At 41.8% G+C, this 24,485-nt stretch overlaps 1 protein-coding gene across 8 annotated transcripts in view; it reads right to left on the minus strand.

The window, feature by feature from the left end:
- The window catches only part of GNG12 (G protein subunit gamma 12), a 143,950-nt gene that overhangs the window by 91,280 nt on the left and 28,185 nt on the right, over window positions 1-24,485 (minus strand). For 2 of the 8 annotated variants that reach the window (XR_003048530.1, XR_003048529.1), the window contains exons 1-2: window positions 16,841-17,008; window positions 15,319-15,409 (exon numbers count right to left, since the gene is read on the minus strand). The exons of 2 other annotated variants lie outside the window; for them this stretch is intronic. The gene's annotated coding sequence lies outside the window, so the exon portion shown is untranslated. Of the gene's footprint in view, window positions 1-15,318; window positions 15,410-16,840; window positions 17,009-24,485 lie in introns of those variants that run through there. 4 more of the 8 variants (XM_025051912.1, XM_015595277.2, XM_015595276.2 and 1 more) reach the window with 3 other exon arrangements.

Below are 24,485 nucleotides of genomic sequence, written 5' to 3' on the forward strand. Positions count from 1 at the left end.
GCCAGAGAGAGGCTTTGGCCAAAATCCCTTTGTGCCCATGTAGCTCGTCCCCAGAGCTGTGCTGTTACACTATGGGTGACTGTCAAAATGAGAACAGTGACACTCTCCCTTCAAGAATACTTTTTGTTTTCACTTCACAGGATACACCAACTATTTGTTCATAAGTAGGAAGAGGTAGATTAGATAGCTCAAAGGTAGAACTCAGTGTGTTTCAAGGCAGGCGCTCTGTGGGCTGACATGCAGATAGGATTTGTGCTCACAGGCTGCTCCCAGACCCCATAATTACATGAGGAAAATGAGCCATAATCCATAAGACTCATTGGCAGCCAAATCATGACATCCCCTCATGTCAAATATTCATACTGCAGAGACTCAGCATTAACTCAGGCAGCAAGAAGGCCACCCTCCTGGCATTCCCCACCCTTGACCGTGTACTAGGAACCATCTAGGAGCTTTCCAGAGAGATGCTGCCCTCTGGGCCCCATGCCAGAGGGGTTGACTTCATAGGTCTGGGGTGCAGCCAGGGCTTCGTGGTTTTCAAAATCACTCCCCAGCTGAATGTAACGTGCAGACAAGTTTCCTAACCACTACCTCGGTCTCTCCTGCTGTCAAGACTGCCTGAACCACTAAGTCTATTCCCTTTAAGAATTTTTTTTTTCTTTTATTAGGGGGGAAAAAAAAAAGATAAGCTAATGTACAAAGTCCTAAATTTTAAACTTTTCTTAAGGAGAGAAAGTTCGAAGTTGGAGTCCTTACCTCCCTAATAAAGATTACAACCCAATCTGAGTTATTAGAGCACATAATATATATTCCTGAGTGTAAAGGGTATCCCCTTTCAAAGAAGGTGGGAAGGGAAATACATTGAGACGTTTATGGAGAGGAAAAGAAGTCTAAGGAACAGCTTCACTGCCTTTTGGATATCTTTACAAGAGCTTTCCCAAATCTCGAAGCCCCTGCCTTCTCTGGCTGCCTCCTCCTGGACGCACTCAGCCCTACAGTCTTAATTACAAATTACTCTTAAGTGAAGTCTTCCTGCTTCCAACTCTGGCCGCCTCTGTCTCCTACTTCCATCTCAGATTTCCAGGTGGGTGCTCACCGGTGAGGGTGTGACCCATAAATACCAGTGAAGTAGCAGAAAATGAAATGCGTGGGGAGAGAAGTTGTGTCTCAAGGTCCCTGCCCACTCAGCCATTCTGGTACAGGTGGGCCAGGTGATAAATGGTTCTGAGCGTGCCCATCACCCAGAAAGACCCCTAGCTTGCAGGGTAGATTGGACAAGGCTGCACAAAACAGAACAAAAGGCGTGGGGTTCTAATCTCACCTCTGCCATTTGCTAGCTCCATGGCCTTGGGTAAATAATAGAAACTTTCTAGAAAGAGCCTCAGTTTCTCCATCTGTGGAGTGTAAATTAATGTTTGACCAGTGTTTTAGTCCATTGGAACTGCTGTAACAAAAATGCCATAGACTGGGTGGCTTAAACGACAAATATCTATTTCTCAGTTATAGAGGCTAGAAGTCCAAGATGAAGGTGCCAGATTCAATGAGAGCTTGCTTCTAGTTTCATAGATGGCTGTCTTCTCACTGTGTCCTCACCTGGTGAAAGGGGCAAGACAGCTCTCTAGGGTCCTTTTTATAATGGTGCTAATCCTATTCATGAGAGCTCCACTCTATTACCTAATCACTTCCCAAAGGCCTCACCTCCTAAGGCCATTATATTGGGGGTTAGGATTTCAACAAATGAATTTTGGGGGGATATAAACATTCAGTTTATAACAACCAGACTCCTCACAAAGCTTTTTGAAAAGAACTGCTCAAAGTTGGATTATTTTAATAAAATATAAATTCTCTGAACATTTATTGAGTCTTCTCTACACTGGACACTGCCTGTCATTGGCAATACAAAAACATGAGAGAATGTCACAGATTTCAAGGGGTACAATATATTCTGAAGAGGAGACAGAAATATGGCAGGTAAAACTATACAATTCAATGTAATCATTTGTTCAATAGCAGGCCACTGGAAATCCAGACAAGGGAAAATTTAAATATGTCCAGCGATGGGGGTAAAGAAGATATTGAAAAGGTGCCAGCAAGAGTAATACCATTTATGGAGCTGTAGATGTCAGGCACTGTGCTAAGCCCACTGTGAATATGATAATTTCAGATGAGCCTCCAAACAATCTTGTGAGGTAGGCAGATCCTTATTTTACAGATGAGGAGTCTAAAATTCAGACAGTACTACGGTCTGAATGTGTGTGTCACCTCAAAATTCATGCTGAAATCCTAAACCCAGTGTGATGGTATTAAGAGGCAGGGCCTTCGGGAGGTGATTAGGTCTTGAGGGTAGAGCCTTCATGAATGAGATTAGTGCCCTCATAAAAGAGACTCCCACAGAGCTCTTCACTTTCCCCCAGTGAGGGCTCAGTGAGAAGAGAAGGCAGCAGTCTGTGAACACGGAAGTGGGCTCTCATTAGATGCTGAACCTGCCGGTGTCTTGATCTTAGACTTTCCAGCCTCCAGAACTGCGAGAAATAAATTCGTCACTTATAAGCCATGTCATCTATGGTATTCTTTTATAGCACCCTGAAAGGACTGAAACAGAGAGGTAGTCATTCACTCAAAGTCACATGTCTAGGAAGCAGCAGAGCTCGGCTGTGGACTTGACCACAAGACCTGGATCTTCATCTTTTGATGACACTGCATCTACTTCAACTGTGAAACCATTTTAACTTCCCCACGCCCTCGCCCCAGCCAAGGCAAAGCCAGGCACACTCTCGTCTGTACTTCCACACTTCTCTACTTCCACTGCTGTTTAACGCTCCTATCTTAGTATTCTTTGTTTCTGTACCTGCTCCCCCATTAAGCTTGGTGGTCCTTAAGGGCTGGAATAGAATGCAGCAAGTGCCTTGTAAACAGTTAGTCTTTAATAAATGTTTTTGTAATGGATGAAAGAGAATGAAATTGAGAATGAAATTATGATAGGTTTCAAAAGACAGGCAGGAATTCACTAGGTAATTTGAGGGAAACTCTCGAAAGTAGAGACAGTACCTGACTCATGTCTCCAGAGTAGTCTGGCACCTAATATAGGTGCTTAATAAGTGTGTAATAAACTCTAGGCAGAGGACACAGGGTGATGAAATCCAGAGAGATTTAAGGCTACGTAGACAGTATGGGTAACTTGGCCAGTGTGAATCAATAGAGACGGTTTGTGGGAACAACAGAAGTGCTTCTCAAACTATCCATGGTGAAAAGATCAGTTTTTTTGTTTCATTTCCAATTCATTGTGGACCAATACTTTTATAAAATGCAATAAAAGCAAACTGCTAGAAAAATATAAAATGCAAGTCCAATATTTCATTAGATTCAGATGTAAAGTGACTGTCGAATTGCTATGAAAATGTCTAAATATGTTCTCTCCATGTGTGTACTCACCTGGTTGCAGATCATTAACAAAGAGTTCTGTCTGCAGACCAGTCTTTGCATGGCACTGGGAGGGAGAAAGGATGATGTGAAGAGCAGTAGGAAAGATGAGCTTCCGTCATGCTATCAAAGTCTCTGGGATAATAATGTTCACCGCGGGCTTTCTGTGTTCCGGGCACTGTCTTAAGTGCTCCACACATATTAACTCACTTAAATTCCACAACCTATCTGTGAGGTTGGTGCTATTATCATTCCCATTTTACTGATGGGGAAACTGAGACACCGAGCAGCTAAATAACTCTTCCAAGATTCCAGCATTCATAAAAAGCGCAAGCAAGCCTTGAACCTGGATAGTGTGAACCCTTAACTACTACTAACTGTGATGCCCTCGGGGAGCTGTGAGATAGGAAGTGACATATTCGGATTTATGTTTTAGAAAAATCACCCTGGTGGTAGTGTGGAGGGTAGAGGTCAGTTAAGAAGCCAAGGCAACAATCCAGGTGAGAAGTAGTGGGGGTAAAGAGAAGGTATGTGGGCTAGTTAGAAAGTGCAGGCATTCGTAGGAGGACAAGGGCTGTCAGAGCTGGGAGGGGTTCCACATGACTCAGGGGTTCAGCTCCTGGCATCCTGGGTAGATGGAGATGTCTTGGGCTAACTCCTCCAGAAAAGTCAGGAAGAAAAGCAGGTTTTGATGGGAAGATAAAGAGATGGTTTTTAACAATGTCCTACCTGAATTTGAAGAACCTAAGATAGATGATCTGCAGCTGTGTCTTAGGGAAACTCTAGAAACTGTGATTTTAGAGTAGTTTATCAAATTCAGGTAACTAGTATTTTTTTACTCCAGTTCTGCTAAACTACTCTTCTTTCTCCTCTGTCCAGGTTACACTTAAAATAGTTTAAAAAGAAGAAATTCCCAATGCTAAACTTTACTCCCTTTGAAAACCACATACAATATATAAAAGAGTTCTGGTCAGCAATTCTCATTTTCACTAAGGGGTATATGGGGGCATGTTTCCACACACCAAGCAATTCTTGACATTGGGTATCCTACAATTGCACTCAATTCTGATATTATCTACCCAAAGATAGCATCAGACTCCACAGCTTAAGGGCTCAGTCCTGCAAGACTGCCTTCCCCCAATCTCAACTTCGGACAACAGTAGCAAGCTCAGGTTATCACTTGTGGCTCCTCACCCACCAGCTACAGATCAGAGGTTCCCATGACTCCCTTCTTGTGTTCAACTAACTTGCTGGAGTGGCTCACAAAAACTCAGAAAACCTGTTTACTCACTAGATTACTGATTTATTACAAAGGATGTTAAAGAATACAGCTGAACATCTAGATGGAAGAGATGCATAGAGCAAGGTATAGGGAAAAGGCTCTGAGCTTCCCATGCCCTCTCCAGGTGTGCCACTCCCCCTGGATCTCCACCTGTTCATCAACCCAGAAGCTTTCCGAACCTTGTCCTTTGGGTTTTATGGAGGCTTCATTACATTGGCATGATGGATTAAATCATTAGCCACTGGTGATTAATTCAACTTCCTGCCCTGCTCCCCTCCCAGGAAGTCTGAAGAGTGGGAATGAAAGTTCCAACCTTCGAATCACATGGTTAGTTCTTCTGGCAAACAGCCCCCATCCTTAGGTGGGGTCCAAAAGTCACTACATTTGCATAAAGATACCTTTATCTCATCACTTAAGACGTTAAAAGGTTTTTAGTTCTATGCCAGGAAAGGAAGGAAAGCCACGTATACATATATTTATTACAAATCAGAATATCACAATTTGTTTATAGCTGTATCCCCACAGAGTAGGTAACTGATAAGTACTTCCTGAATGAAAAAAAGATCATTTTTGAGCTTATCAAAAACTGGAAAGAGAATGACGAGACAGGATCTTTGTCCTCTAATGAGCTAAGCAGTTATTAGCAAAGAAACACCTGAGTACAAGAGACAATGTCACATGCAATGCCTTCTCTTCCCTGTGTTCCTTCCCCTTTTAGAAGGCCACCCCTTCCAACCCCACACCTGGTGGACACCTCTCCCTCTTGCACTTTTCACATGGTACCACCAGGGACTATGGACAGGTAACAGGGTGTCATGAAGATCACTGACTACAAAATCAGGCAGACCTGGATTCAAGACAAGATGCCACCACCACCTACTACAGGGCTCTGAAGCAATATTTAGTCTCTCTGAACTGGCTTCCTCACCTTAAAATGGAGCATTACCTGCCTCAGAGGGCTACTGCAAGGTGAGAGAAAGTATATGTAGAGCTCTGAGCACACAGTATGTAGGTGTCACTCAAGGAGTAACCATCATCATCACTGTCAGCAAATTAACTATTTTCTCTCAATCAGTGTTTGCCAAATGTAAATAACTTCAATTGAAATAAAAGGTTATAGGTACTAGGTGAGCACTATGATCATTACAGTGATAATAGTTAACACCTGAGTACTTACTATTCGCACGCTGCATGTTTTATATACTTCAGTAGCTCCTTTATTCCTAAGCCAAAGATATTCTAAGAAGCATATTCTAAGAAGCATATTCTGTTCAATTTAACATCCCTAATATTGTGATAATTTTTTGTGGCAGGCAAAATGGCCCCCCAAAGATGTCCATGTCTAATTCCTGGAATCTGTGAATATGTTGTATTACATGGCAAAAAGGACTTTGCAGGTGTAATTAAGGTTATTGGTCTTAATACAGGGGAGTGGCCTGGGTTATCCAGGAATCCCAAGTGAATCAAATGAGCCATTTACAACAGAGAACTTCCTCCGGCTGGAGGCAGAGAAATGGAACAGAAGGTGACCTCCAAGAGATTCCAGGCATGAGAAGGATGTGCCATTCTGCTGGGGGCTCTGAGATGCAGGTTCCAAGTACAAGGACCAGAGAGAGGTCTCTAAGAGCTGAGGAGGCCTCCAGCTGACAGCCAGCAAGGAGGCAGACCTTAGTCTTTACATGCAAGAACTAGATTCTACCAACAGTCTAAATGACCTTGCAAGTGGATTCCTCCCAGAGCTTCCCAGTGAGATTTCGGAATGTAAAAACCAGACCAGAGAAACCAGACAAGCCCATGCTGATTTTTGACCTACAGAACTGTGAGAAAATACATGTGTGTTGTTTTAAACTGCTAAATTTGTGATAATCTGTTATGGCAGCTATAGAAAATTAATACTGTTAGAGTTGATGTGGGTTATATAGAATGGGCAGAAATTTTTTTTCTTTGTGGCAAACAGAATAATGGCACGTCTCATAATAGATGGCCTTTTAGATTTGTTAAAATATATTATTATCTCTATTTGGAAAATGGGAAGTCATTTGAGAGGTCAAGTGACTTGCCCAGGTGATTCAGACTGCAGGCTCGAGCTCTGAACCATCACGCACACTGTCAGAAAGCACTTAAGGACTGGGGAATCCTGCTAAAAGGCCAAAGGAAGCCTAACATGACCCCACCCCCCAGCCCGTGTCTGACACAGGATCCTTAACACAGTTGACCACAAACACCTAGCCAGGATCCCAAATTAGCAGGTAAAAAAAAAAAAGAAAAAAGAAAAAAGAAAGAAATTCAAGATAGAAGGAGGTACCTCCCCTCAGTAGCATTAATTCATTCACTACGATGGACCACCTCAAGGTGATAAGTAACTTGCTAGATATAAGCAATAGAACAGACCACAAGCCAGACTTTATGGAACTGACACTACAGTGTGGGGCGATCAACACTATAGTGACAGAGACAGAAGCACTGGAAGAAAAATATAAGCATCCAGAGAGCTGAAAACCAATTTCACTAAAGGAATAATCCACATATTTAGGAGCTGACAAGAAAGCACTGGGCCTGGACAATCAGACTCTCCTTTCTGGAGCTTTTAAGAGCCGCTGCTAAATGTAAGACCTCTGAGAGAGTTTTTGTTGTTTTGTTTTGTAAGATTTTCTTGTTTGTTTGTTTGATGGAGATGTAGCCTAACTTTATACAGAACTACCTCGTATGAATTTCTAAAAGCAATGTCCTAAATCATAATTTCTCTCTCAATGGATTTCATTTTTAAAAAGAGAAAAATTAATTTGTATTAAAATAGCATCCCAAGAGCTGACTGAAAGAGCATCTCAGAAAGAAAGATGATTCTGTGCAACTCCAATCCTACAACCATTGTCAAATCCCAAATTCTGGTTGGTCACCTTACCTTGTACTTTTACTTTCCTCTTCTCTTTCACTTTGGAAATGAAGTAGACAGCTCTCTGATGGTGAAATCAAAGGTAGAACAGAAGCCCGATTCATCAGATAAACAAAAAAATGTGCCACGCCTAACCTTTCAAGAGATGCATGGGAATGGAAAACTAGATTTCTTAAAAGATTTTGCAGAAATGCCATTGGAATTTATATTCTCAATCTCTCTTGTGTTTGTTTGAGAGGGAGAAATTCTAGACTAGAAGATCATCTTCGTAAGGGTTTTGGAGAAGCCCCAGTTTAATAATACCATTAGCTGAAACTATTTATAAATCAGACATTAGCAATTGGCATAAAACCCTACTTTCCACTTCTCTCGATTTTGCACTGACAATTTGGCAGCCAACTCTACCCTTAGGCCCAAAAGAGCCATCATATCCTTAAGTCTGTATTTAAGAGATTTTGACAGCAATATAGGCAAGAGGCTCACTTCAGGAGGAAAGGTCAAAAAATGACCACAGGAAGATCAATAGGCGTGGACAGCACACAAGAGAAGATACACGACGGCCCCCAGCTTCCACCTTGCTCATAATTTAAAAAATTTAAATGACTCCAAGTTATCATCTCTCATTAACCAGATTAGGAAAAATAGAAAGAGATGACACAGTTCTCACTGGTGGGGCTATGGGGAAACAGGCCATCCAACACATTGCCTGTGAGAGGGCAAAATGAGTCAACCCTTCCAGAGGGGGATTAGTGGGGCCTATGATTCAGCAGTCCCATTTCCGGGAATCCATCCTTTAGGTACACCTACACAAGCGCAAAATGACTTATTACACTTTTATTTGTTGCAGCGCTGTCTGTAATAGCAAAAGACTGGAAATAATCCAAAGGTCCAGCAATACAGATTGGCCGAATAAACTATGGTACATCCGCACAATGGAAAACTATTATGCTGAGAGAGAGAGAGAGAGAAGTATGTTTCTATATGCTGATAGAGATCTCCAGGACATATTGCTAATTCAAAATGCAAGGCACAGAACAATATATATAATATACCATCTTTTGTGAAAGAAGGAGGAAGAGTAAAAATGTATCTTCTTACTCGATTGTATTTACAAGTTGCCACTTGTAGAGAGTGTGGGAAAAGCTTGAATGGGATGGGAGATTTCTCAGTGTTTACCTTTTTATATGGTTGTGAGGTATTTTGAGACCATTAAATATAGTTCCTGTTTTAAAAAATGAAGAAAAATTTAAAAAATAAGCCATTATTCACAGGAATATGAAGAACAAGACCAGAGCATCTTGGAAGACACAAAGCTAAGAAGGAGTTAAGCTCAGGAGTCTGGGAAATCTAAGTCGAGGTGGGTGAGCTCTCAAGTTGACATCAGTAGTCAGAGAAACCTCGGTCCAGAGTTCAGGAGCTGAGCACAGCAAGCCGGAGAGGTTGATCTCTGCCCTGTTTTGTCACCTGCTGGGTGTGCAAGTTCCTGAGCCCCCTGATATTTATTATAACCAGAAGGGAGTCAGAGAACTGTAGGTGAATGGGACGCACGAGGATTACCTCCCAGGCAGCATGCCAAGGGTATTTATTTGCTTTCTGGATTTAGACAGTTAATGGCTGAAGCATGTCACTCATTAAATATTTACGTTAAAAAAGAGAGCAAATCATGTGCCGGAAAATTCTGCTTAATTCAAGAGAGAAGTATTCCTGAAAAGTTCGGACTCCTGGAATTTTGTAAAATCAAATCCTATTGTAAATGCAACAGGTAAGTTTGCTATCTAAAAAAATTCTGTAAAGAATTCTTGTTAGGAATTGTTATCTCCTGCTACTTCTGTTTTGGGAATCTGAGTATACCTGAAGAAGGCTGCATTTAACCAGATTAAATGTGAAAGACGTTTCTGTGCCTGTGGGCTTTTTCCACAAGGTGTAGCCTCTCCATAAAACAGCAGAAGGCCAAGGTCCTAAGTACAAATCTGGGCCTTTATCCTCGGAACCACTTAGCAGTTTGATCCAGTAAACACGGCTGATCCTACCTGGTGTGCAGATTCCCTGCCAAGATTGCAGCCAGAAAGAGGAAGTTAATTCAGAGAGCAGGCTTTCTAAAGGATCAACTTAAAAGAGAAAGTGTGCAAGAAGTGCCAGCTGGCACCAACAGGGACACACACAAACTCCCTTTCTTAGTTTTTGGAAGCTTTAGCAACAAATTTCCCCATTTTTTACCCCCTAAACTAGAAATCTTTTTACTCAAGAAGCAGCTCTCATAAGTAAGTTTCAAAGGCTCCTGTAGCCACAGTCCTTTGCATCCTGTCCCCAAGGGGAGGCCCCACAGCTTGTCAATAAATAAGCCCCTTTGCACATTCCCAGGAGTCAGCACTGCATTCCCGTCATCGGGTGGACTGTAAAACTGGTGCGGGGAATCTGGCACGCATCAGGCAATACTGAGCATGTTGTTGGTGTTTGACTAACAGTAAACAATGTCAACAACATTCCAAGTGCTTTACCTGTCCCTTAGGTAATGATGAACAGAAGAGAAAGAAGAAGCCTGTCACAGGGAACATGTACCATTGAATGTGCATGTCCTAGCAGATACAATGAATTTTACTTTTTTCATTAAAAAAGAACACTTGGTTCATGCACTTGGCTAGCACACACTGCAGAGTGTGGTCTTATTCCTTCATTCTACTGGCATTAAGCACCTACAATGTGCCAGACTCTGCCAGCTCATGGCATTTATCGTGGCTGAAGGGGCTGTGAGAGGCAGAGATGCTACTGGCCTCATTGTGCCTTTCTGTGAGTTAGAAAAGGCAACCCCTCCTACTGGACCTAACCTGGCAGGCTTGTTGGTGTCAGAAAGAGCACTTTCCTTCTGGCGGCAGCAATTCTAACCCAGGGTACATGGTTTTTTGAGCAGATTTGAGCCCCCACTTGTTTCCTTGGCCAGCAGTCTTATGCAGTGAATACGACCTAATCAAGAGTTCAAGGTAGCCTTATCAAGAAATCATAATCCAATCCCACCTGACAACTTGTCTGAGCAGCCAATCATGACCTTTTGTGAAGCCCTGTGGTGTGCCAGGCACAGTTTAATAACTCAAAAGGGTTTCAGTGGTCTAGGTACAGGACAGGTACCAAGCCTGCCAGTTTCAACTCTTTTCCAATTTGCCGGATATTCTGGCTGAATAAACTGGTGTGATGGTTTTTTAAAAATAAAGTTCTCACTAAGCCTCAAAGCCCAAGCAGCATTTGGATTTGGATTCCTCTTTCCATCTTTAGATTTACCTACCTCACGCTGAGAGCTAAACTGTGTTGGTAGCTCCTCTGCAGTAATTTCTCCCTGAAAATCACGCTATGTTTAAGGTGACTGTAAGCTTGGGGTCTTAGTTAAAGGGTCCCAGTGGGGGCTGAGGGTTTACTATCCAGTGCTCAGGGACATCTTGGCTGGTAGCATCTGCAGCAAAATAAAAGCCTGATTATTCTACATCGGCAAAGGTAGGATTCTAGTCTCAATGGGCTCATGTTGGTTTGCACACAGCCATTTGAAATAAAGGCAACTCTCCATGCATAGAATGCAAGTGCAGAGACAAGTGATCCAGAGCCCACTCCACATTTGTGATGACGCCAACCCAAATTAAACCAAAACTTGCGCTTCTCATCTTGGTCAACCAAATGGGATCCTATGTCAATGATGTGACATTGACTGCAAGGGGAATGGTGGTCTGTTCCTTAAGAAAGCACACAGGATATAAAGCCTCTTGTACCTCTAGCCCCAAAGTCACCCGCTTACAACCAAGAACTTATGAAAAATTACAAGATTCTTAGCAACTAATTCACTGAGGCAAACCTAAGAAAATTATTCTTTTAGCTATTAATTCTCCAGCAGAGTTAAAAGTATCAAAAGTCTTAAGAGTCTACAACACCCTGGTTTTTATTATACAGTAATCCTCTGAAATGTGGACCCATTAAAAGAAGACACAAATCCTCCTTGTCAGAGGATGGCAACCAGACACTCACAGCTAAGCACTTTTACAATGCCCAATAAAACCTGACATGATAAACCAAACATTTAAGTGACACTAGAAATCATTTTCAAGAGACATGGCAATAAACAGAATAATCCAGCTAGAAGTAACCTTCAAGTGAAATCACCTCCGCTTTCTGCCCTGGATCCAAGCCACCTGCTCACTACTCTCCATTCGTTCTCAAGAAAGGAAAAGTGGGCAGGGCAGAAGATGTTGGTATGAGATGGTTTTAGAACAGAACTTAGCCAGGCCAGTTTCTTTATCTGTACTCTCAAGGTCCTCTTTGGGAGTCCAGGGATGGGAGGGCCAACTTCACAGATCACTTCAGGTCTGCTGGGTCTCTATGCAATTTTGGGAGCTTCAACTTCTTTGGCTGAAGAAGAGTGAATTCGATAAAAGGCAATGATAATTCTCCCTCATGTGGGTCATCTTACCCCTTAAAGGAGCCCTCTCTTCATGCTTCTCATTTTGGTTTATAGCTTCTAAATGGACTTCCTCCATAAAATCCCTTTCCCTCAACTTTTAACTGGATGAACCTCCACTGCAGCTCTTAGCAGAGTACTTAGTGCAAGGAATGAGGAATCAGAACAACTCTGGGGCAAATTCTGGTCTGACCACTTTAGGAACCTCAGCTTCCCCATCTGGACTGCTCTGAGGACTGAGCAAGAGCATATTTGTAAAGGGCTTTGACTCAGGATTTAGAACAGCTCAATCAATGAAGTCACACAATTCTGCTGTATTTTATCTATTGAACTTTCCTGTTGAACTAAGTACACTTAAGTCTTCCTCATGACTGTTTTGCAGGCATCTGATGCACTGAAGGTGTTGGATGCACACAGCTTGCCAATGCAGGGCCTCAACCGGGAAAGGGACAACTTCTATAAATTCAAGGTTGATGGACTTGGTCTGTGTGCAGACCCTAATTTCAAACACCTCTACAAAGATAAACCTGCAAACTTCTGAAAGAGCCTTTTACGGCTAAACAATCTCACTACCAAGGTTCTGACATTTAACTTAAGAACCTTCAACTGTTACACGGGCTGGTGTGTTTTCTAAAACAACAACAAAATCCTATTTGTAGCTAATAAACCAGAGTTTTTACCGAATAACTGTTACATAAATGGATTGTTTTTTATTATATACACATGCTCAGTGAAAAAAATTGGGATGTGGAGGAGAGAGAAAAGCATTATAATCCCATCATCCATTTTTTCTGTAGTTTCCTCTAGACTTCTTTTCTAGGCATAAACTTTTTTTAACCTAGTTATAATTGTAATGATGTGCTGTAACTGTGCTAATTGCCCTTCCCCTACTTAACCTATTGTAACATAGACTTCGTGATTACTGATTTTTTAAAGTTTCTAATAAAGAAAGTAAGACTGGGATCTAGGAGAATTAATTTGTTGAACAAAGTAACATTGCAATCCATTCCACATTTAAAAGATGCAATGACAATTGCCTAATTATATTCTCTTACTTCATAAGCACTGCTTGGCAGGACTTCTTAAATTACTGAGCTTTTCTAGTTTTTTTGGGAAACGTTAAAATTTCATATAGTTGTTTTCTTGCTACAAAAATAATACATGCTCATTATATAACATTTAGGAAAATTTCAGTAAGTAATAATTTAACATTAATATTTATTGAACATAGCTATGTGCCAGGCACTGTTCTAAATGCTTTAGATTAACTCATTTATTCCTCTCAATACATAAGTGAAGCACAGAAATATCAAGTACTTGCCACACTCTACACACCTAGAAGCATGAGCCACGAATCCATCACTATGCTATGATCTAGGAGTTAAAAGATCAGTAATTTATTCAATCACGTCCTCCATTACTTCAGAGTATAATGTCACAGCCAAAAACAATTCGTAACAACACTGTACCCTTTACAGTTATTTAAAAATATTATAAAGCACCATCTTGGCATCTCTGTGGAACAATTAGTAAAATGAGAAATCATGAGCTATGATTCTAATCAGTCTAATCCTATGCACCCAATGTGCATTAAAGAAAAACAACAGGTGCTTAAAAGGGTTTGTTTTTAAAGATGGAAACTTTTTAAAAATGTTGCAAATGATTCAATAATATGATGAGCAGATTTCCTGAATTAAGTGAACATCCATTCCCATAAAAGTTTGTAATCAATCATAAAGCTTTTACAAAACATTTATGAAACACTCCCAGTCAATCCTAAACAGTGCTTACGGCTTATCTGTTGGCATTGGACATCAGTACATGAAAAAATAAATGCTGAATATCCTTGGGTCACATGTTTTCATACTTTAATTAAAAATGATACTTGGTTAAAAACAAATACTTCTGTTCTGGTTTAATTACCTACCCAGGGCTAACAAACATAACTATTTGAAATATAAATTCTCTTTAAATTTAAATATAATTAATGAAATGTTTCTGACTGCATGGTTTTAAAAAAATGTTAGAGAACATTTAGTGCCCTGACTATAACTTCAACACTAAAAACATATTTAAACTGTTAATCCATTAGGGTTTTATGGGGCTAGTTAATTATTCATATATACTGCGGTAGAAACATAACACACGTACACAAATATTTTACATATATCTATATATCTAGCTCTATCTATAAAATTAGGTGCCTTCTTTGGAATTTAAAATTGCACTATGTAGTGTTTCCAGAACATTCAAGCTGCCATCCCTAATTTATCCAATAGCCTCCTGCTAGAGTAAGCTAGATAAATAAAATATCCAATAATTTTGAACATTAACTGTGTGTCAGGTGCAGTCAAAATGTTTTCCAAAGATTGTTTTATATTTTTATAAAAACCTAAGAGAAGAGACCACTATCATCCCCATTTTACAAATCAGACTGAAAGATATGAAATAACTAATACTCTCATCCAGATCTAACACCAAAACCCATACCACAAACCACTGTTAAACTGCTTTTATTCCAAATGAGGCCTCAGAAAAATTTTATTTGAATTCTACAATTTACCTCCCTAGATTAAGCTTAAGCTGACGTATAAAACTTAAAAAACAAAACAAAAAACGTACACCCAATAGAAATCCAAAACAATACAGAACATAATTCTAAATTTGAATTTTTTCTTCTCTCAGAGAGAGGTTTTCAAATAAAACAAAACTAATCCGGTATTAGCTAACCATTTCCTTAAGTGTTTTCACTATGAAGCTCTTTACTGTCACAACTTGACAAACCACCCATGTCCTTCAACAAGTGACAACACAAGCCCAACACTGCAAATCTCATTGTTAGAGGGCTAGTTTTTTAAATGAGACTAGAGCTTGCTACACAGAATATTTTTATAATATTAATCTTTTCAGTCTCTTGTGAAACACAGATTCACATTTTTATGTGTTTCTACACAAATCTACATGCTGTCCGGATTCAACGCCAAGTGAATTATCTGCTTTAAACATAATAAAAACACAACTGCATTTTTATAAGGTCTAAAGGTGCAGTGATTAGATTGTTCAGCATTTTTCTGGACTTAAACCAGGGTTTTATGGGGCTAGTTAACTGTTACAAACTCAAAGGGACTAAACATTTGATCCAAAAGTCCTTTTATCACTGGTCTCTATAAAACGTTTGATTACTTTTAAAAATTATGTGGTGTGTGAATCCTATGTTTGTTTATTGGAAAAGGGACTTGCTAATACAATTTGGTTTAAAAAAAAAGAAAAGAAAAGAAAACAGCTTACTTGAATGTGATTGTTTTGGCAATAGTCGAACCCAACCCCGTCTCTCTAGCGCTGCCTGCCTTCCTGGTTCTCCTAGGTGAGGGCCGCCATCCTGTAATAATTTACACCGAGAGCTGAGAAGCACCAGCAATGGTGCAGTACGGTGACTAGAGTTTTTAAAAAAAAAAAAAAAGGCGAACTCCGCTTTTAAAGTAGAGAACACGGATACAGACCCTGTCTCTGACAACATCCGAAAGATTCATTATAGGCAACCTATTCAGACGAAGCTACAACAGCCCCAGGAAATACAGTGTCCGAAAAGACAGCGGGGGGTTGGGGGGGAGGAGGGCTGGAAATAACTGATGGGAAGGAAGTTAATCATGTGAAGTTTCTCTAACTCCAAGTCTAATAAATCCCCGATTTGTTTCCAGTCGAAGCAGCCATTAAACGTGCCCTGACACGTGCGCGCAGGGGACCTCCCTTCTGTCTGGTTTTTGGCCATTTCCTTCTCTATGCACTTGTTTGTATACATACAACCACGCCTGGACAGGGATGACCATAAGATGACAACCCTCGTCAATTTCTTCATTTAGATTTCCAGTTGCCCAAAGTTTCACTCCACCGCAGTGATTTAACCAGAATCACCAGTTCCTTTTCGAAAGTTATGAATGGTTTAAGTTTACAAGACACAATCATAAGTCGAGGGACAAGTAAGTCAGTGTGGGGGGACTTTAGTGACAACGTTCGAAATTGTGCTTAATGGATATGCCGTAGTTAAAATTAAAAAAAAAAAAAAAAAAAGGAAGTCACACTGATCCACGAAGTAAGTGTCCCTGCAATACTTTCTAAAAATCACGCAAGACTCAGGTCTGAGTCTTGCCCTCCCCATATATCAATCACCTGCAAATAGTCTCCGAATCACTCCCCGTTCGGAGGTCCTTAGCGGGATGTGTGCTCTGGGTCATCCTCTCTGTGACACGCTATTTCCCCGCTCGACCCCAACGCCCAGCGGGTTCCAGGGCTGTGCACCCGCGGACCAGTCCCAAGAAAGAGCGGAAGAAAGTAGGGAAGAGGGGCGTGGCGCCCGGGAAGCCCCCAGAGGCCCTCCCTCCTGGAAAACCTGGCACCACCTCAAAGACGGGGCTGGGGACACGGGACCTTCCCAGCACCAACCGGGCGCGGGACGCACGACCACGAGCCGGCAAAGAAGCGGGGACATCTTTCCCCGTAAGGGCCGCGTCTCCAGCCCCAGCCCCAGCCCCGCGGGTCCCTGGCTTCCCGCGCCCTCCGACCGCCGCCCGTCGGGGCGAGCGCGCCGTCTGTCCCGGGTCTCGGCGTCCCTTGCCCTCCCTCCCCCATCCCCTTCTCTGGAGCCTGGAGCCTCGACCAGTCCCCGCCCTCCGGGACACTCTTCCCTTCTTCCTTCCTTCCTCCGTTCCCTCCCTCCATCTCGCTTCCCAGCACCGGGAACTCGGAGGCGGCCCCCGAACTGGCCAGCCGACGCCGGGCGCTGCGTCTCTGTCCTTGCGGGGATCCCACTCACCTCCTGCGCCTGCCCCTCGGTGCTCACTAGTCCGCCCGTGCGCTGCCCCGCCGCCGCCGCCGGGGACTCGGTCTCTAAGGGCTCCTGGAGACGGCTCCGACCTCTCCTCCTCCACCTCCTACTCCTCTGGCTGCTCGGGCGCCGGCTCCGCCTCGCTCGAGGTAGGCGGGGCGGAAAGCCCGACGGGCGGGGCGGTGGCAGTGGCGGCCCAGACTCCTTCCTCCGGCTCTGGCCCTCCCTCTGGCCCAGACGCCCTGGCTGTTCCCGGGTTCGGTTGCCGAACCCGTGTCGCTTGCGTCCAGGCCGGCAGAGAGGGGAGGTCAGGAGCTGTGAAGCTCCGCAAAGGTCTGGCCGCCTTGGCCATCTCCATTTTTCCTTCCCCGAATCCACGGAGGCCCTGGAGTTCAAGGACTCTCGGACACCCCACTTCACGACCCTCCAGGGGGCTGCTATGACTCCTCGGAAGTTTCTTCGCGTGCAAACGCCTCGACAACCCTTATGCCAACAGTCCCCTGGGCCGCGAATAAGCGCGCTGCCAACCCCCTTACACCAAAGTTAGGCTCTGCTCCAGGAATTTCTTAAGAAAACAGTCACAGTAAAATTTAAAGGGCCCTGGGGCCACGGAGAGGTTTTGTTTCCCAGAAAGTGGAGATATAATTGCAGATTGTTGAATTTGAAGTACATTCGCCTATTATGAGCTTCCCTCCATCTCTCCCCCATGAAATTTGTGTTTCCGAATGCCCAGTACCTGGTAGAGTTCTGTGTAATGAATTAATTGGATTTGGTTGGTCTTTTCTGGATGGATTCAGGGTCAGGTAGTTTGAAGAGCCACTTCTGTTTCCACAGACTTCAAACTATACATACGAGCATTCAAGGAACATTCATTGAGCACCTGCTATGTGCCACACATTGCACCAAAGGTGATGAGAAAGACACCAAGATGAATCAGGGGGCAGACCTCTCAAAAAGCCCAGAAAGAATCCAGAAAGAGTCAAAAAGATGGATGTTCAGAAGTCTTACCACTTAGCTGACATATTCCTAAATATCTGCTTTCTTGTTTTACAAGGTGGAGATAAAAGAGAAGGTGAGGCCAAAGTAGGTCACTTAGAACCAGTGTGGGCAGAGTCCATACTTGAATTCTAAGAGCACTGATGAGGGAGGGATATTTGTGTGTCGAGCTTCACCAACTGAGAAATGAGAGAAGCTAAGAGCCAAGGACTACAGTAAGGACATATCTTCACTCTTACTTTCTTCCTGACCCTTATTCAAGTAGCACTGTGGGTGAAATCATTTGACCAGGCAGCAGAAGGAATGCTGCAGGTAGAGGAAGTCTGTGCTTGGATGCTTTGCCCCAGGAGTGTGGTCATAGTAACGTGTGGATGGCAGTACTTGTCCAGTGCAAGCCACAGCCTGCCAGGGGAGCCCTTTATTTCCTGCTCTGTACAGTGGTAGGAAATGCTTGATTGATTTACAGACACTGACAGTTCCAAGGATACACCCTATGCAAAACAGCGTGATGCCAATAGGGACTGAGACTGTCACACACTGGAGTTTGTATCTTTTGGCCACAGACTATAGAATCAACTCCTACAGCCCTACCAGTAATTTCCATTTTGAGGGCACTTTATAATTTAGTAAATGCTTTAATGTACACAGTCTCATTCGTCTCTTGCAAAAACCTAAAAAAAGGAGGCATCCAAAACTTAAACGGCTTTCCGAAGTTTTTCTAATTCAGTGCTATTCAAAATGTGGTTCATAGAATAGTGACAGTCTGGGATCTGTTACCCATCTCTAACGCAATAAGCATAGAAATTAAAGATGAGCACGTAGAAACTTTTATAGCAATTTGACTGAGTAATTTTCTGCCTGTTGAATCTAATAACTAAAAATATGGCCTTGTGTTTTGTATGTCTTTTATTTCATTTTTCTCATTATTCATTTAGTATCTATCGTGTCGTAGAAAAGCATCAGCCTGCAACAGATTGAAAATGAAATGCCATAGATAGTTTGAGAAGCACTGATCTGGTTAATAACAAGGCAGGAATAATAAAAGCTAACACTTCCACGGCAAATGTTACTTTAAATACTTTGCATATATTACTTCTTTTAATCCTCCTAACAGCCCTAGCAGGTATGCACAGGGAAGTTAAGTCATGTAGTCCAAAAGTGGCAGAGCCAGAATTTAAACTCAAAGCATCTGGCTCCAGACTTTGTGCTTTTACTGATGGCCCTGGATCCAGTGTTCTTTCTACTCTGCTGATATGTACAAACTTCAGCCATTCACATTTCTTCATTATATCACTGTACCTCCTATATGCTTTTTCAATTTATATTTTTGATTGACTTACTTTTGTTATTTCTTTTGTTTATTAACCTTGCTATTAGTAATTCCACCCCTGAAATCTTGAGTTTGATAGGCAAGCATCTATATCTTACCCTAGATCACATTAAAAAACATACCTAACTCCAGCAAAGCTGTCAGTGATCTGCCCTATCCGCTCCAACCCTTTTCCAGTTTTGTGTACATTGGCTTCAAGTGTGCTTTCATTCCCACCATGGGCACCTGCATCTCCTTATCAGAGTACCACTCTCAGCTGCAGGATTTGCTTTGCCTGTGCATGGGGCAGCTGAAAGTGCCTAGGAATTAATGTGCTTCTGCCCCTGGCCCAGCCTTTAAACAGTGACTGAAGAGTATGAAGATATAAATATTCCAGTTCTTTTGCCCCCAGTTGGGATAACTTCAGGGTAGATCTCTTCTATAGAGCTCCCTATGAGATTGGACCAAATTCTCTCTCTTCCCCTATGGAACTTTTTGATATCACATTGTTTTTAAAATTATTATTATATAGAGAGGTAATATTGGTTAACAACATATAAGTTTCAGGTGTACGACATTATAATTCAATGACTGTGTACACCATAGCATGCTCACCACCAAATGTCTAGTTACCATCCAGCACAGTATACTTGACCCCCTTTGTCCATCCTTGCTTGCCTTTCTTATCTTTCCAGGTCCCACTTTCCACTCCTCTATCAGTGTTTTTTAGGAACACTTCCTAATCAGGCCCAACTATGTGATTTGCAGAGCCCAATAAAAGATTTAAGTTTATAAATTATTAAGAATTTCAAGAGAGTTAAATCAAGTATGGGGCCCTGTGCAGTTGCACAGGTGTGTGTGCGACTCTACTGCTTGCATATTACTGAGGCTGGCCTGGATGCTAATGAGTCATTTTTACTTGAGTCTTCATATCAGGGTCTGCTTCTGGGGAATCCCAAGTTAAGATAACAACTACTAAAGTAAAATCCAGCCCATCCGAGAACTACCAAATCATCTTGTGTAACACACTGGTGTTCAGCATCCCACAATTTGGGAGGCTGCTCCTAGTAGGAGAATGGGTTTTATCAAGTTGTGTGTAAAAAGATCTTTATCCATAGAAAGAGGTATAGCAGTTGAGAATGGTTTAGTTTAACAAGATGACGACACAGGAAACCTGGGTTTAGTCCCAATTCTGAGTGATGTGCACAAGGTATGGATTTGGGTGGAATCTTAGTTTGAGTTACTTGGAAACACACCTTGCATGAAGAAACCTTATTGGTGAGTGGTTAAAAAGATATATCTGAAAGGTAGTGAGACTGTCAGCATTGGGTAGAGGGAGAAGCTGCCACTCAACATGGTTACAGCTGGGCCTATAGCCCAGGGGGGAACTGAAGTTGGTGGCTCTTCAGAGTTGGACTAAATTGAGTTCAATGGACTGGGCTTTTGTATCTCCATATCCTGCATTCCTGGGAAGAGATTTAGCCATGGGCAAAGCAGATCCACTGACGGACACAGCTGTGAGTGGTCAGGAACCAATATTCCCAGCAGCCCCCGAATAAATGTATCAACCCTGAACAGAGGAGAATCTCCCCAGTATATACTTTAGATGGGTTCTCTCTGAAAGCTCACTTGAGCTTACAGTCAACCATAACGGGAATACTCAACCCAGCCCAGGAGGGCCTGACTCCTTGGTCTTTCATGTAGCACCTGGGCAATTCTTGGCTGCACTTTACCTTCCTCATACTATGAGCCTATTTAATTTTCTATTGTTTACTTTCCTGAGACGTCTTTTAAACATTTTTCCTTCCTTTTTTTGTGTGTCTGGCCCAACTGTTTTCTTACCCTGCCCCCCACATGGCACTCAAGAAAAAACAAACCAATAAAGCAGTACCCTGCGAAAGAGTGGCACTGTAATAAAGTAAAATAGTATGCATTATGAGATGAAGCCTTTGGCATAAAGTCCTGACTTTGCCACTAAAAAGCTCTGTGAATTTGGGGCAGTCACTTAGCCTTACCAGGCCTTTGCTTGTCTTTAAAATAAAGAGATTGTAAGAGAATGGTCCCTAAGTCTGAATTCTATGGAAATTACAGTTTTTAAAAAGATGTTTTTTCCTGCTGTATAATCCCTTATGACGCAAGCAAGAGAAATGGTTTTATAATTCAGGACGACTGATTTTTAAAATTAGTTGCAGTTTATATGTGAACCTCTATGCCTTGAACTTCTATTCAACATTCAATAAGAATACCCTAATTAAAGCATCGGTAAGAAAGAGATGCATGAAATAACATGAAGAACAGGACAAATCAGTCAAACTGTCAGTGACCAGGTCGCCACAGATTTCAGAGCAATTTTTCTGGGATATCAGCTTTGCTTCTTAAGGATTTTCGTTGATCTTGTTGCACATGGCCACACTCTTTGTCTGAACCTGCCCTAGAAGTTATGGAGAGCTATCTTCTTTTCAATAGGTTACCTGGGTAAGTGTTTTACAAACTGGTTTTTCTGCTCAGTCAGAGGCTGCCATATTCCCATGTAAAAGTTAGGTCAGGAAGAAGCACCCACATCTTGGAAATTCCGAAGTAACTTGTTGAAACATGTATCACCGCAGGCAGGAGCTATGACCAAGGCTGTAGCTGCAGATCAGTAGGCAATTTGACACAGTTCCATCTTCAAATAGGTGGGAGCCTTCAGAGGCCTGGGTGGGAGTGGCCCAAAATTGAGTCACTAACTCACGTTAGTTAATTACTAACTTAATGTGAGCTTTCTAGGGCCCTCTAATTCTAGAGGGCTGATGTCCCCAGACACTGTTATCTAAAGATCAAATATATGGCTCTAGAGTTAGTAAATTTCCCATCATTGGAGGGGTTCAACCAGTGGTCGGCTAGGAAGTGGAGAGGTAGAGGATATCGGGGGTAACAACCCAAATGTCTACAAGAGTAAATACAGTACCTCCATATAAAGCACCCTGTGAAAAGATGTAGATCTAAATATATTCACACGACAAGATGCCCTGAATATATTTTTGAACATAGAAAGCAGGTTATAGAAGAACATGTATAGAATTTCCCACTTGTCTACAAAAAAAGCATATGCACACACACAGACACAAATGCCTGTATGTCTGCAATGATTTTGGAAAATGTTAACAGTGATTTTCTCAGGATGTTGGGATTTTGGGTAACCTATGCTTTTTTATACTCATGAAATGTTTTTTACAGTGAATGTATAACTTTATTATGAATAATATGTTTTTTTCACATTAAAAATATCTCCTTTTTTTTTTTTTTTCGTATTATAAAAAGGAAAAGGCATTATTAAGACCAGGGGTTGGCAAACCACAGCCAGAGGGTCAGACCACCAACCATCTGTTTTAGAAATAAAGTTTTATTGGAACACAACCACTTCCATTCATTTATCTATTGTGTCTGGCTGTTTTTGCTTTACAATGATTGAGTCGAATAGTTGTGATGGAGACCTTATGGCCTGCAAAGCCTAAACTATGTATCTGCCTTGTTAAAGAAAAAATGTGGCAACCCTGATATGGACAATTAGACTAGAAAACTTTTTCAGTATGGCAAATTGCAACCTAGATATTACTAATTCTTCAGATTTCAATGTATTTGAATTTTCTATTTAAAAAAAATATGGTCTACATATTTGAAAGTACCTCCCAATTCTGAGTAGTGATTATAACAATGGAGCAAAGTAACAATAGCAGTATTTGGATAGTTAATGTCTATGTATTCTCCTTCCTCCTGCCCCTCTTTCTCTTATTCTTTTACTCCTACTCCCCTTTTTCTCTGCCTAGTCCTCCTGCTCCTCCTCCTTTTCCGCTCTACTTCTTCCTTCTCGTCTTCGCAATGAGATAAGGTCACCAGCATATTCTTTGTTTTGCCCCCAAATGCTATTCTACTTGAGAGAGGGCCAAGTGGAAGACAGGTTCCTCTCTCCTTCAGGCTTGGGTCTCTCCAAGATAGAATGATGGGGAAGTCCCAGATGAAGTAAATCATCCCTGGACAGGAGAGGTGAGGTCCCAAAGCCAGAGGAGCTGTGGAGGAAAAGAGGGTGTCAGGCTCTAGGGGGAAAGCCTGGGAACTAGATAAGACAAATTCTCTCTTCCTTCATTCCTCATTCTCACTTTCTTCCAGTTTTCCTTAAAGCTTTCCCTTCCTCACAATCCATCTGGCTTTCAGGTACGCAGAGAAGGTTTGGGATTTTTCTCCTTCACTGTCAGTGGTACCCAGCATCAATGCTCTCACAGAAACCACACAGGCAAGGTTAGCTAATGCCAGTCCGCATGGTGCCAGGCCCTTGCTCATTTCCAGAACTTGACCAGAAGAGCTGGATGTTGGCCCTGATGTGGAATTCACTCAGATGTTAAGTAATTAAGTGGTTCAACAGAAACATTCTCTTTGTCAACCACTCACCTCAGATCTTCCCTGAAGAAAATATAAAGTTTCAACAGCGTCATAAACAGAAGCAGCCTGGTAGATGATGATTAGATTATTGGTCCATTTATAGCCTATGCTATAGACACAGTCAACTATGTGGACCTGTGAGTTAAGTTGTGATGGGAATTGAAAGTATTTTCTCTGGCACTCTGATAACAGACCTATTAATTTCATTTAGCTCTATAGTCTGGTGAGAATGGAAAATACCAAGCCTGCAACCTCTGTGACTCTAATTTACACTGCAAAATTCTCAAATTATCTAAAGTGTTCTTTTAGAGTGCAAGGGAATCTCAGGAAATATGATTAAAACGCTTTTTTTTTTTTTATTTTTTTTTTTTGAGTATTCCAGTAGTACCCTAGAATTATTGAGGTAATAGAGTAATACCAACAATAACCTAAATCCTGGCATTGTTGTTGGTATTACTCTATCATCTTAGTATTTTTAAAAATAAAAATACAAACTATTTCTATCTTGAGACTACCCTGAGAGTTACATACTACGTTAAAATTTTAAATGTAAAATAGATGCTTTATTTTAAAGAGCATTCTGACCACATTCCTCTCCTGTTTAAACCCTTTCCAGGTATCTTACTGTTTTCATCCTCGTTCCAGGGTTGTTACTAGGAAGGTTGAGCATCTTTTCTTATATTAGTCATGTGTGGTCCCAGTACCAATTTGGGCATGGATCTACGTCCAGCAGCCTCTAATGGATTGTGCTGGATATTTCTGTTTTCACATAAATAGCCCTGAGCTTTATTCTGAAATATAGTTAAATTACTTGGAAACAGATTTATTCTTTTAGATCTTGCTTTTAAGATTTATTCAGCAGAATTGGAGCAGTTATCACTCTAGGGCTAATTCCATGCCTCTCCACCCCCC

The sequence above is a fragment of the Pteropus alecto genome, unplaced genomic scaffold (genome assembly GCF_000325575.1).
Source record: "Pteropus alecto unplaced genomic scaffold, ASM32557v1 scaffold25, whole genome shotgun sequence".
In the NCBI taxonomy this organism is placed as follows: Eukaryota; Metazoa; Chordata; class Mammalia; order Chiroptera; family Pteropodidae; genus Pteropus; species Pteropus alecto.